We start from the raw sequence: 12,887 nt of genomic DNA, 5'->3' as shown, positions 1-12,887 counted from the left end.
TTTAGCAAAACAAGAAAAAAGCTGATGTTGGCAAACATGTCTTGTGGGTCTGCGGTGCACGGTTGAAGTTCATCAACTTGCATAAGTGTCAACAGCTGCTGGTGATGACGTCATGTGAAACTTGTCAATCGTCACTCTTGCTGCGCCCCTCCCCGTCCCTCCCTCCCGTCTGATTGGGTGTTGCTGCAGACGAGCTCGGCGCAACCCTGCAACACTTCCTGGAGAATTAGCAGCAGCATGTTTTCAGCTGCCGTCAAAGGAAATTCCACATCGTCACTCTTCTGTCTGTCTTCACAACCAAAACAGCACTTGAGAGAAAAGGAGCTCGACAGAGGCCGGCTTCCAAACACAGTAAGTTTGCAGTTATTGAACAAATGCACATCAGCAGGTGTATTTGGATGAGTTGAAACATCTTATGTGCAGCTAACTATAGTTCCATTCATTTCTTAAACACACGCTGATGTCAGATTACCCAGCCGGGACCAAAGCTCCTGACTCAATTCAATTCAAAGTTGATTGATCAGACTCGCCATATGACAAACACAGCACATATTTATTAAAAAAAAAAAAAAAAAAAATGACTGAGCCTGACAGAGGCAATTGCTGTGCTGTTGTTTCTTAAGCTCTCGGCAGCTATCTGATAGAATGTTCACTTCAGTTTTTTATTGGCACTCCACATGGTGCCCACATGCCAACCACAAGTTGAAGGGGAAAGTCTTTTGTATTTTTGTACCTGGAGCAGGATGATGGGAAAGTTGGGCATAGTCGTGTTGCTCGAACGGCTTACTTTTTAAATTGAACCTCCTTCTCCCTTTAAAGCCTCGACTTAATCAATATGCTGCTGAGTGAACACGACGTACTTACCATTTTCTTGTTAGCAGATGATGTCGTTTCGTTTCTTTAAGGGTTTTTTGCCCATTCAGCGAACCGGTTCAGTCAGTCATCTTAGTCAGGCTGCTGGGTGCTGATCCAAGTTTTAATTAGCCCCTTTTCCACCAAGAAGCCCAGGATCTTTGAGTTCTGCGTAAAGGGAGTTCTTGGCTGTAAAAGTTCTACAGGGAATTTATAATTGTGTTTCCACAACGTCTTACAGTTCTCGGTAATTAATTCAAATGAGTTTGATGACGTGTGGTAGTGAAAAAACAAAGTGCACTACCCCTCCAATCCAGCAAGTGGCGGTAAGAAACTGAAGGCCAAATAAGCGCGATGACGTTAAAAGCGACCGACAACCACGATTGATTGAATTGATGATTGAATCCAGGTAAAGATGAAAATGTTATCTTTTTGGTTTGATTTGAAAGCGTACTGATTTGTCTTGTGAACATGTCACATGATTTTAAAGTAACACAACCGTCCATGTTATCTTAGCTTTTTAATATTATTTGTTTAGTTCCTTTTTTTGAATCTGTGTTGCCTTATTTGGTTATTCTCTCAAGGTGTCCCCTGTTCAGGTTATGTCACATGACGTTTTTTTTAATTATTATTATTATTATAATTATCCCTGCTATGCCATCTTGTTCAGATGTGATCTCACCCATGTCGTCTTGGCAGGTTCATTTCTTACCAGTGCCGCTTTGTGTACTCATTTATCTCTGCTTAATCTTCTGGTTGACTTGTTTGATGATTATAAGACCTTTTGTGTGTTACATTCTTGATTTCAAAGTTGCTGAATGTTGCTCCACTTTGGACTACAAAGTACATTGTTACTTTCGTACCTCTCTCTGTGTGTTGATCAGTTCTTCTTTGATAGTTTGACACACCCAGACATGAATAATCAAGATCATCTTTTGGAAACATTTGTCATAATGACGTGCAAAGAAAGAATTTTCATCTCAAAGCATTTTGCAGTCAGTCTGCTGCTGCAAGTCATGTCACCACCAGTACAAAGTAGGGATGGGCGATATGGCCAAAAAAGAAAACTTCGATTTGTCCAGTCATTCAGGATGATTATGATTTTAATCTATTTTAACCTAATACATCCAACAAACGTTTATTTAAAGGTTTCATTTATTCAAAAAATAATTTGTGCAAAATGTTCAGACACCAGTAATGTATACTGATTGTAATTAGTTTTAACATACACTTAACATTCATAGTTTGTGCTTAAATGCCACAATTAAGTAGTTGGTAGCTATTGTAAACAAACTCGATTTCACAAATTTTTAACAATTCGATTTTTTTAAATGACGATGTCTCGAATTAATTCGATTTATTGCCCAGCCCTAGTAGAAAGTGGACCAAACAGTCAACACATTGACCTCGTCCGTTTCCACAGTGCAGCTCGCCTTTCACATACACTTGTAACATGCTAAAATAGAAATAGACAATTTTATCGTTGCCCCAGTGCCACAAGCGCCTCATTGTCCAAATGCAAAACATCCAGTGTAATAATTGGCTTGCTCACGCAAAATCCAATTCAATTATTTACTTTTTAAAATCATTACAACAGATAAGATTGATTGATCCCACTGTTAATTCCAAGTCAGGTCCAGTTGGCTCAGACGGGTTGGCCAGCAGAGGGAGCCGAAAAAGACAGAATCAGCGCAGACCATCTGTGCTGCTGCAGATGGATTTGCACACGTCACGTCATACAATCAATGAATGGAAACTGGAAAGGAATAGCAGCGCCCATTTGTGGCTGACGTCCCCTCCCGTGCATTATAACTGACAAATGAAAGATAATGGTGAAGTGGATAATCGTTGCAATCATACACTCAGTCCGGATACTTGGGTTGACCTCTCACTGGCATGAGTGCACAAATGAATCCTGTTGTGAAGGTGGGATAACCCGACTTACGATTCACTTCCTCTTCTCCCATCGACTACTTGGCTTTCTCTCCAACAACTTTTCCAAGTGATGTGAAGATGTGAGTACTCATTTAAAACTCTGGACCCCCCATACACGATCCACTGTGGCTTCATTTCAACATGGATGTGTAATTTGCAACTAAGGCCGTTGCCAAGGAAACGGCTATCCAAACATGCAATTCTTTGGTGGGTGTGAGCCACGCGAGTGTTTAAAAATGGAAAGTAGGATCGTGTTCAGATGGCATCCGCCTTTGTGACACTGACAGAAGGTGCAACAATCGACTGTCAATGAAAATGTTACTTGCACACAGTTGTGAACATGAATCACTTAGTATGACAAATCCAATCCATATTCATGGACTCATTTATCCACAAGGCTGTTTTTGTTTCAGAGACTCTCAATGGGCCCAAGTGTTCTCATGAAGCTGTTATCCCCTCACATTATCCTTGTGCTTGTGTTGGGGCTCCCCCCTTGTTCCTGCAGCAGATGTTCAAAAAAAAAAAAGAAGAGAGAACCCTCTTCCGACCTTTAACACACGCTGACATGCAAACTATCAGCCATCATCCTGCTATCTAATTAGGCTTCCAGCACAAAAGGCTCCCAGATGTCAGCGTCGTCCTGGCCTGCTTTCATTGCCTCCTTTTTTCCACACCGCACGCAGACTGGCTGCATGGCCGGCTGCGGGGGGGGTTGGGTGGCGGGGTTTGTACACGCTGTAGGCGTCGGCGCGTGTCACTCTGCGGAGGTCAGCACCAGACCACTTTAGCATACCACCCAGTGCTTTCGGAGTAAATCATACAAAATTAGGAGGGAGGGAAGACAGTCCCAAAGAAAGCAATAAATGAATACACAACTCTCATTTAACCTCATTAGAAAATGTTATATATACAGAGATGTTCTGTGATACTATACAAGCTGAGGATGTACGCCATCTACTGGCCCAAGATAGGCTGAGATAGGCTCCAGCACCCCCGCGATCCTTGTGAGGAAGAAGTGGTTAAGAAAATGGATGAGTGTGATGCCATACTGCAAAATACTCCCACAAATGTGGGCCATTGATTGCAAACAAGATTTGTTCATTAGTACCCACAAAAATTTATTTTTATTTTTTTTAATTACTTTATTAAAGTACATTTTGCACCAATAATTAGACACCGAGAAAAGACTTGTAAATTCCAGGCCTAGCAGACATATTGTTATCCATAACTCAACTAAACTCGCCTTTATTTCTAAGGTGCATTAAAAACGGGCATTGCTGTATACAAAGTGCTGGACATGAAACAGAAATCGGTTGTGCAGTAAAGAATAAGGTAACAAGAACAAAGCAAACATTTTGAAGTGCGAATAGTATACAATTTTTTTTGTATACAAGTAAATACATTTTACGTTAGTAAATTAATAAGAAGTAGGCGAGTAAATAAATAAATAAATAGATAAATAGAATAAACATCAGATTCGTAACACAAAACACAGCACACACCACAAAACACCGAAAACAATGTTAAGTCTGATGGTGCGCCAAAAGCCAAAGAATACAGATGGGTTTTAAGATGTGTTTTAAAAGAAGATGGAGAGCGGGATTGCCCAATTATATTTTGTGGAAGGTCGTTCCAAAGCGAGGGAGCGGCAACTGCAAAGGCTTGATCCTCTCGAACGGCGCTTTTCCACCGGACCGGTTCCACACCGAAGCGGCATTTTTTCTTCCCGGATGTTAGCGTCTCCACGGGACTTTTTCGGGGCTGAGCGGTTCCATTGTAACTGCTGTTTAGAACCCTTTCAGCAGTGGTTCTGCAGCGCCGGTCGTCGGGGGACAATAGGGGACGTGTCGTCACCTGTCATCTGATTGGCCGACAACAACGCCATGGCACACGGCCATTTCCTTGTTTTAAGTGAGAAGAGTGAGAGGCGCCCACCGGTCTTCACCAAAGTCATAAAAATACGGTACAATACAATAAATCTAATGTCTTACAACAATGCTAAACTATATTTACAATTTAAAAGGTACTTGTGGATGGATTTGTAATGTTTGTGGTTTTAAAAAAACATTGCGGGTGCACAACGCTAGCTGGTGGTGTTCCCATTCACTTTAAAAAAAGCTCCAGCGGCAGATCTCTCCATTCACAAATAGCATCACGAGCCGGTCGTGAATCGTAATATTTCATCCATGGTGGTCCATATTCAATTGTAAATAGTGTTCAATGTTGGCGCGACTTGCCACTCGTGAAATGTTACCTGACATCCGCACGCACTGCGGGATTGCAAGCTTGGCTTGGACAGTTCAAATGTTGCCGCCCCATTCCCGCCATGCGCCAGTTCTAATGGAAAACCGACGGGTGTGGTGTGGTGTGGTACTAATGGAAAAGCAGCACAAGCCTCCGCTTTGCCCTCGGTACCTCCAATTGTGTCTGGTCTGCTCACCTGAGGCACCGGGCAGGTGTGTAGGAGTGCAAGGGCTCAGCGAGATAAGGTGGGGCAGGACCATTTTGAGATATAAAAGAATTTTAAAGTGGACTCTAGTCATTTTTGTTGTGGGTTGCATTCATTTTTTGCATTATTTCAGTAAAAACGAGTGTGATATTATTGATGTGTTGGTCATTTGTCTGCAACTTGGATGACATCGTCGTATTTGTAAGACATTGGTGACAGCTCAGTGCATTTTTCTTTTCATATTAACAGCTATCTCATCTTTAGCATGAACTTACTTTTTACTTCCAATCTGTCCTGCTAGCCACTTCCAATGAACATGGTGCCATTCTCCCGGCATGGCGTCAGCTCAGAGCAATCAGGTGCACTGCTGACACCTTTTGATCTCAATTTCCCATCACGCCCTCCCGCCACACACGCATCTACTTTGCGTGCACCGAGTGAAGCTACAGGCTGTTTGATTTCCATGAAAACGAAGCCTTCAACATGTGCTGTCATTACGTGTGGCGCGTTTCACATCCTGTTCACTGATTGGTCAGCTTCCTCCTCAAGTCGAGCGCTTGCGGACATTTGGAAATGGGGCAGCGCGTTTGAAAAGGTCCGATGTACGGACGTGGATCATTTTGCCACTGAACACGATGTGTCATGTTGCTGTGTGGCGATGTTTGATGTGCGCACTCGCACGGTGGCGACCTCGCGTCGATGAAGCTCAAGCCAAACGGGGACACGCGAATGACATAATCGATTCATAACAGTTATCGTTTGCTAAATAAATTAGAGCTCCTATTTGGTCAGACGCCTTGACCCCAGGGCATCTCTCAGCTGACCTTTGACCCTTGACTTGCCAATGAGGAAGTGTCAACGCGCAGCGCTCTTTTTGTGCGCATCAAGTGGAGTGTTTGTGTTGGGCCGTGTCCGTAGCCAGGTCCAACTGGTTCCCAGCGCTGTTTGGAGAGGACTAGCAAAACAAAGGGCTCAGGGTGGCGGCAACGAAGGGGCGGGAAGACCGGCAAGCCGGGGAAAAGGGAGGGAACTTGGACTCTGATCTTGTGTCGAAGCCGGGGAAAACTTCAACAAGAGTGACATGAAAAGCTGCCGGCCGGACGCAAGGTGGTTGCTGACCCTCTCCGCCCTTTTCCCTCCTCGCAGGTGATTGAGACGTCGCACAGTGGAGGAAGCCTGACCAGTCATGTGGAGAGGAACAAGCAAGTAAAAGAGATTGTCCCTCGGCCCACTGGTAAGTCATTCTCAAATCGCTCTTGCAGTTGCTTCAACATCTCATACATGCATGATGGCAATGCTCATGCAAATATGACTTTTATGCTTAGTCAGCCTCTGTGGAAAAAGATTGTTTTTCACTTCCTGTGTGGAAAGTCAGGGCCAACAAGACCTTCTCTTCTGCCCTAATCTAGCCAAAGGACAGACCTAATGTACATTTACCACCTAAGTTTGATATTCTATTAATGTATCTCCATTTCATAAAATTTTTTTGAACTGCATTACTTTTAGCACGTGGATGTGGACGTTGGATTTTCTGGTCCAATCAGGTTTCAACCTCCAGGTGTTGCAATCAGGTGTTGTAAACAGTTCTACACTAATGCTGCATTTGAGGATGGTCGGGAAATCGGACTTATCCCAGTTGGCTTGTCCCATTTCCAACCTAAAAGCGTTCGAAGCGAAAGTAAACAACCAAAAAGGCAGATAGTGATAATTATTATTTTTTTTTTTTGGGTCATTTCATGCAGAGAGGTATCGGCATACTGTCACGTACGTTGTGTTACATGAATTTATGTCCAATATTTATGAATGAAGAAAGCTATTGCTATCTAGTTTAATACTCGAGTAAATTGTGTTTGACCATTCATGGTATGCGTTTCCATAGTGGTCACCATTGTAGAGTGACGTCACATTGTAATCGGTCGGGGTGCTTTTTTTCCTCCAACTTTGCAAGTTGGATTTCCGAGTTCCCGTACACACTTTCCGTTTTAAAGTTGTAAAGTTGTCCGACTTCCCATTTTCCTCGAATGCAGCATAATCTGCAAGGGCCTTTAGAAGCAGTAGTGCTCACACCAATGCACATCATTCAAACCAGTGTAACGATTAGACTTTGTCTTTTTTTAATTATTTATTTTTTTAATTTGATTTGAAATGAGACCTGTCAGTGTTTTAGCATGTACACAGCACATTGCTCACACCTCTTCGAAAAGATTCACACAGATGTTGATGCGAGATGACATAACTGTGGTGGAGCGTTCACATCTGCGGAGACGGAACCTTTTGTCATATTGCGTCCAGTCACAAACTCCTTAAAAGCCTCACACGTCACGTGACGTGTTAGTAAAAATGGCCGGATGATTGACAGTCAGCTATCAGGGCTGGAAAGTGATTGTTGCCGATTGAGGTGGAGTGAAGGTGAATGTGTTGGCAAGAGCCTCTTTTAAATGTCAAGTGCAGCCATGAACTGCCTTGCGTCACATTGACAGCCCCCAACCAGCCATACACACTCACATGTAGTACATATGAGCTGCACAGGAAATATGAATCGCCGTTTTTCATTGTTGTGTTAGTGGAGGATACTGGATTTCTTGTTTCCTATCCCCTAGTCAATAAGCAATCACATATTTCCAACTCTGAGTTCACGCCAACCACTAACAAATCATAATTCTAATCAAGCTGGGACTTATGAAAAATGTAAATAAAGCAGAATTCAATGATTTTTCAAATCCTTTACAGTCTTCCCTCGCTATAACGCGGTTCATTTTTCGCGGTCTCGCTGTACCGCAGATTTTTTTTAAGTGCAATTTTGCATATTTTTTGCAGTAATATACCCATTTTATAAAATTTATGAAGTTTTGAACATTATCAATGTTTGAACAAGAGAGAAATGTGAGAACATGTAAATGCCTCAATGAGAAAAGTGTCTAAATTGTGTGGTCGGGATTTTAGAGCCTTAAAACATTTATAAGAATTGTAAAACATAAAGCTAACTACTTCGCGGATTTCATTTATTGCGGGTATTTTTTGGAACCTAACCCCAGCGGAAAATGAGGGAACACTGTATGTATCACCTATATTCAATTGAATACACTATGACAACAAAATTTAATGTTGAATCGGATTAACATTTTATTTTATTTTATTGTTTTTGCAAATGTTTGCTCATTTTGAATTTGATGCAGCCACATATTGCAAGAAAGTTGTGACAGAGGCATGTTTATCACATCACATTTCCTTTTTCTTCTTCTTCTTCTTTCGGCCTTTCCCTTCAGGGAATCAGTTGCCTCCATCTAACCCTGTCCTCTGCATCCTCTGCTCTCACACCAACTACCTTCATGTCCATATGTTTGATTCGATTTTGCTTGATGTACAACTTGAGTTGCTCAAGAGTCCAGGTCACCCTTGTGGTATTTTATGCTTCATAATGTGCCACAGATTTTGAAAGGAAGACGGGTCTGGACTGCTGGCAGGCCAGTCGAGTACTTGCACTCTTTTACTATGAAGCCACGCCGATTTGTAACGTGCGTGGCTTGACATTGTCTTGCTGAAATAATGTTGAAATTGTTTGGATGGCAGGATAACAGGAGATTGTTGCTCCAAAACCTACAGTGCATGCAGATAATGAGTTTTGGAAGATCTTGAGCCATTTGCCCAAGTCGGGTCCTGGAGATCCCCTATCCAGCCCGTTTTCAATGTCTCCCTCCTTCAGTGCAGCTGAATCTAATGATCAGCTCATCAGCAAGCTTTGCAGAAGCCTGATAACGATCCTGATCATCAATCAGGTGTGTTAGTGGAGAGAAACATGGAAAACAGGCTGGATAGGAGCTCTCGAGGACCCAACTTGGCCACCCCTTATCTGGAGGATTCCAAAAAGTCACATTTGAGTGACCTGAGATCCAGTTTGCGTGTGGAGGATCTTTGAAATGTGTTTAAATGCGTGAGATTGAAACACCTCACCTGACTCATTCTTGTGGAATGCTTCCTTCAACCTGTCGGCTTCCTCAAAGTCGGCTTGAGGCTAAATTTAGCAATTCATTAAAGTCTTTGTGGAAGGCGTGTGAAGGGAGTGGACTCTGACTCAGCATGATCTGCGGTTTATTAATGTGTTTCACAACAAGGTTGGGCGCATTGTCTCATCGGATTCAGTGTGCACAGCTGGGTCGGTCGGGAAGGACCCGGCAGTAAGTGGGCCACTGTCAGCATTACATAAGAGCAGTGTTGCTGGGTCGATTCCACGCCGCCGTTTATTTTTATCACCGGGCTTCCGCCTGTGGTGGAAACGTTTGTCCTTACGCGGCGAGCGGCGGCTGCTAGTGCCATTGAAAGTAGGTCACTGGCAAAGTGCTGCCGGCCGGGGATGGAACCCGATTGACTCAGTTGGCCAAAAGTTCTTTGCAGGCCAAATACCTTTTCAGTCTTTTGAGTCATCGTCAAGGTTTTAAAAACGATCATCTGAATGTGCGCTATGAGTTGTCTTCCAATCGTTGCGTTCCTGCAAAATGGCTTTGGCATGCACAACCATCCACACTCACAAGGGACAATTCGGAGCGCCCAATGAACCTGCCATGCATGTCTAGAAGAGTTGTTTTTTCTTTCTTTCTTTTTAAATTCATCTATTTATAAGCAATGCCTATACTCCTCATTCACATCTTTCACATTGATCATCTTTGACGATCATTTGAACGGTGTAAATCGGAAGTATTATGTGGGAGTAGTTTGACATTAAAAAAGTGTGGAGAATAAAATGCTATAATAATGATAATAATAATAATAATTAGAGGTGTGAATTGCCTAGTACCTGACGATTTGATACATATCACGATTCATAGGTCACGATTCGATTCGATACCGATTAATCCCGATATTAATTTACAAGTTGATTGTTGTGATTTTTTTTTTACTCAAATTTAGAAAATACCATTCAGTAAACTTGTACATGTACACTGTAAAGATTTGTATGAAAATTTATTATTTATTGATCTGAAACTTCAGTGTTATAACTGTGAGCCACTGTATTTAACAAACAGGTTGTAAACTTTTTTTCATGTTAGAACAGCATTGAAATAAATTATTAAGGCTTAATGTTCCATTAATATAACATTTTTCCATGCTTAAGGTGCGAAAGTTGGACGTTTTGTTTAATATTTTTCCATCAAAAATGGATGTTAAAAAATCGATTCGTCTGCCTATTGAATCGATTCGAGAATCACGTCCTGTCGTATCGCGATATATTGCCGAATCGATTTTTTTTAACACCCCTAATAATAATAATAATAATAATAATAATAATAAAGGTTAGAAACAACATGTGTGAATGGTTTTAGCATTCCCACAATGATGCTTCTTCCACTTGCAATTTACTCATGCAGTTTGTGATTGAATTATTTGTCACATTTCTTATTTTGATTATTTTGCTGGATTACTCAAATAATACAACAGACGTCTCTCACCATTGTCAAATTGTGAAAACACAAATACATTAACCAATCATTTTTGATGTACCATGAAGTTTATTTTGATCGAGTTTGTTAACCCAAATCATTTCCCTTAATTAGTAAAAGAAAGAAAAGGAACAAATGAATACTTGGGCTTTCCGCAGGAGGTTCTAATCTCCACTGAGCGCCACGTACGACATCCTGTTGTAAGTGGCTAACCAAAAAGAGGCTCCTGCGAGGCACGCTTGCCAATGTTGCAGTGAGAAATGCATTTCCTCCAAGCATGAAGTCATCAGCCTGAGGTTGGCCAAAACGTTGCTGTATGTCCTCGCTCGATGTGTCATCTGCACGGGCTTTGCCTTTGCTGGACTTTGCTGGATGTGTGCAGCCATGCACTCATGCTGGGAGATAACAGAGGTTCAACTCATCACACTCGTCAGGGGGATGGGCCAAGTTAACAGTCGCCATACGACGGATTAGACGAGTCACGAAAGCAAGTAGCTTCCATCAAAAATGCTTTTATATCAGTTTACAATTGAGCGTAAAACGAGAGCTCATCTCATTCGCTATTGGAAGCCAGCCAGCACGCGCTCAGAGATGGAGCTTTCACTTCGTGGGAATTCCCCCAACCCTTCCACCCACCCACCCTTCTCCCTCTTCGCTTGTAAAATTGTTTTCATAACTGCGGTGCTGTTTTTGACGTGAGACATGTTTTTCCAGCTTGCTGGATTTGCCGTCGTCTGCGCTTTTATTGGACCAATTACAGCCGATTGGGCCTCATGTCAACGTAGTATTTGTTTCACAGTTGGCCATTCCGGGTGATTACAAGCGCTACATTTTGCAGCCGACTTTTCTGACTGACCGTTTTTTTTTGTTTTTTTCCTCAGCTTGGCACATGCACTTGTAGCCAGTGGTCTGCCTTGCACTGAAATCTCTGACCCGTGTCACAGGTTGCGTGCTGCGCCTCATTAATGATGCTCAGCAAAAGTCACCTCACTTGAGCGTCTGTTCTCATCCGTCTGTTATCTTTACTGCTTCCGTGTCCACACGTTAGCTAGGAAGCACAATCATTTCAGTCACATGCACATTTCTCCTTCCTTGTCAATGTCTGCGTCCACTGACAGTCGATTCACTTTCATATCAAACTTGTCTTATCCCTGCAGGGAACTTAATGGAGCAGAGAGTGGTACAGTTATTGACAACATTTTAAAACATGAATACATTTAAAACAAGTGTTGCAATTCTATACATTGATATACAGGATATAGTTAGTGGGGTTCCCAACCAATTGTTTGGAATTTTTTAAGTGAATTTACTGAAAATGTGCAAAACGGACTTGCACCTTTTGCCCGTTTCCATCTGTTCTTCTTTTGCGAATATTGAGAAGGGACTCCGCCGCTCTAGGTGGCGCTATACACCATAACGATGTGATCTACCAGTCATTTAAAAGAAGAAGAACAGGAAGCGACTGCACCGTGCGAGGACATCATATGAGTTTGCTTTTGTAATTCTTGATCAACCTTAGCGTTTCTTTGCTGTTTTCCCATCTAAAATTGCATTCATATTCACTTCTTTCATTAATTTCAAAAGGATTTCTGTTTCGTCGTCCACCAAACATACCTTACTCTCTCATCCGCCATTGCTTGGTGACGACAAAAGTATGTGTGATGTAATATCCTGTCAGAACGTACCACGTGTATCCCGGTATTGTCAGTTTTATTCACAAAACCTGTTTCCATAGGCAAAATTCGCATTTTGCTTCTTTTTTTTTTTTTTTTGGATACGATTTAAAATCAACCCCCCAAGTGTAAGGTTTTTTTTTTTTTTTTTGGCTAATTTTGAGCCCTTTTTCAAATTTGTAGCGTTTCCATTCAGTTTTATTTTCACATTTCTTACAAAAACGGGTGGATGTAAACCCCACTAATGTTAAGTCCTCCTTACATGTATTGTCTTTATTAGCACAAAAAAAAGTGAGTTAACAGAGTCTTCTAATCAGAATGAAGATCAATGTTGCGACCAATTGGCTAGATGCCACGGACTTGCGACTTCCGGGTTTCACACATCAGCGCCGTTTCCGTTCCAAGACTCGCCCCCACCCCAACCGTCTCAGCTCTCTGAAATGCTTCGGAGAACTGAGACAGACACACGACACACTCGCAACCCATCGATGGGAACGCGCAACCGAGGGGCACAAATTCAGAAGCGCAAGAAACGGAACGCGG

At 42.2% G+C, this 12,887-nt stretch overlaps 1 protein-coding gene across 1 annotated transcript in view; it reads left to right on the top strand.

Moving 5' to 3' along the window:
* Window positions 1–220: 220 nt before the first annotated feature.
* The window catches only part of LOC144014298 (nck-associated protein 5-like), a 96,849-nt gene continuing 84,182 nt past the window's right edge, over window positions 221–12,887 (top strand). The window contains exons 1-2 of the mRNA XM_077514028.1: window positions 221–351; window positions 6,383–6,470. The gene's annotated coding sequence lies outside the window, so the exon portion shown is untranslated. The remainder of the gene's footprint in view (window positions 352–6,382; window positions 6,471–12,887) is intronic.

Source organism: Festucalex cinctus, chromosome 2 (genome assembly GCF_051991245.1).
Source record: "Festucalex cinctus isolate MCC-2025b chromosome 2, RoL_Fcin_1.0, whole genome shotgun sequence".
Lineage (NCBI taxonomy): Eukaryota > Metazoa > Chordata > Actinopteri > Syngnathiformes > Syngnathidae > Festucalex > Festucalex cinctus.
This window is presented reverse-complemented; position numbering and strand designations above follow the sequence as displayed.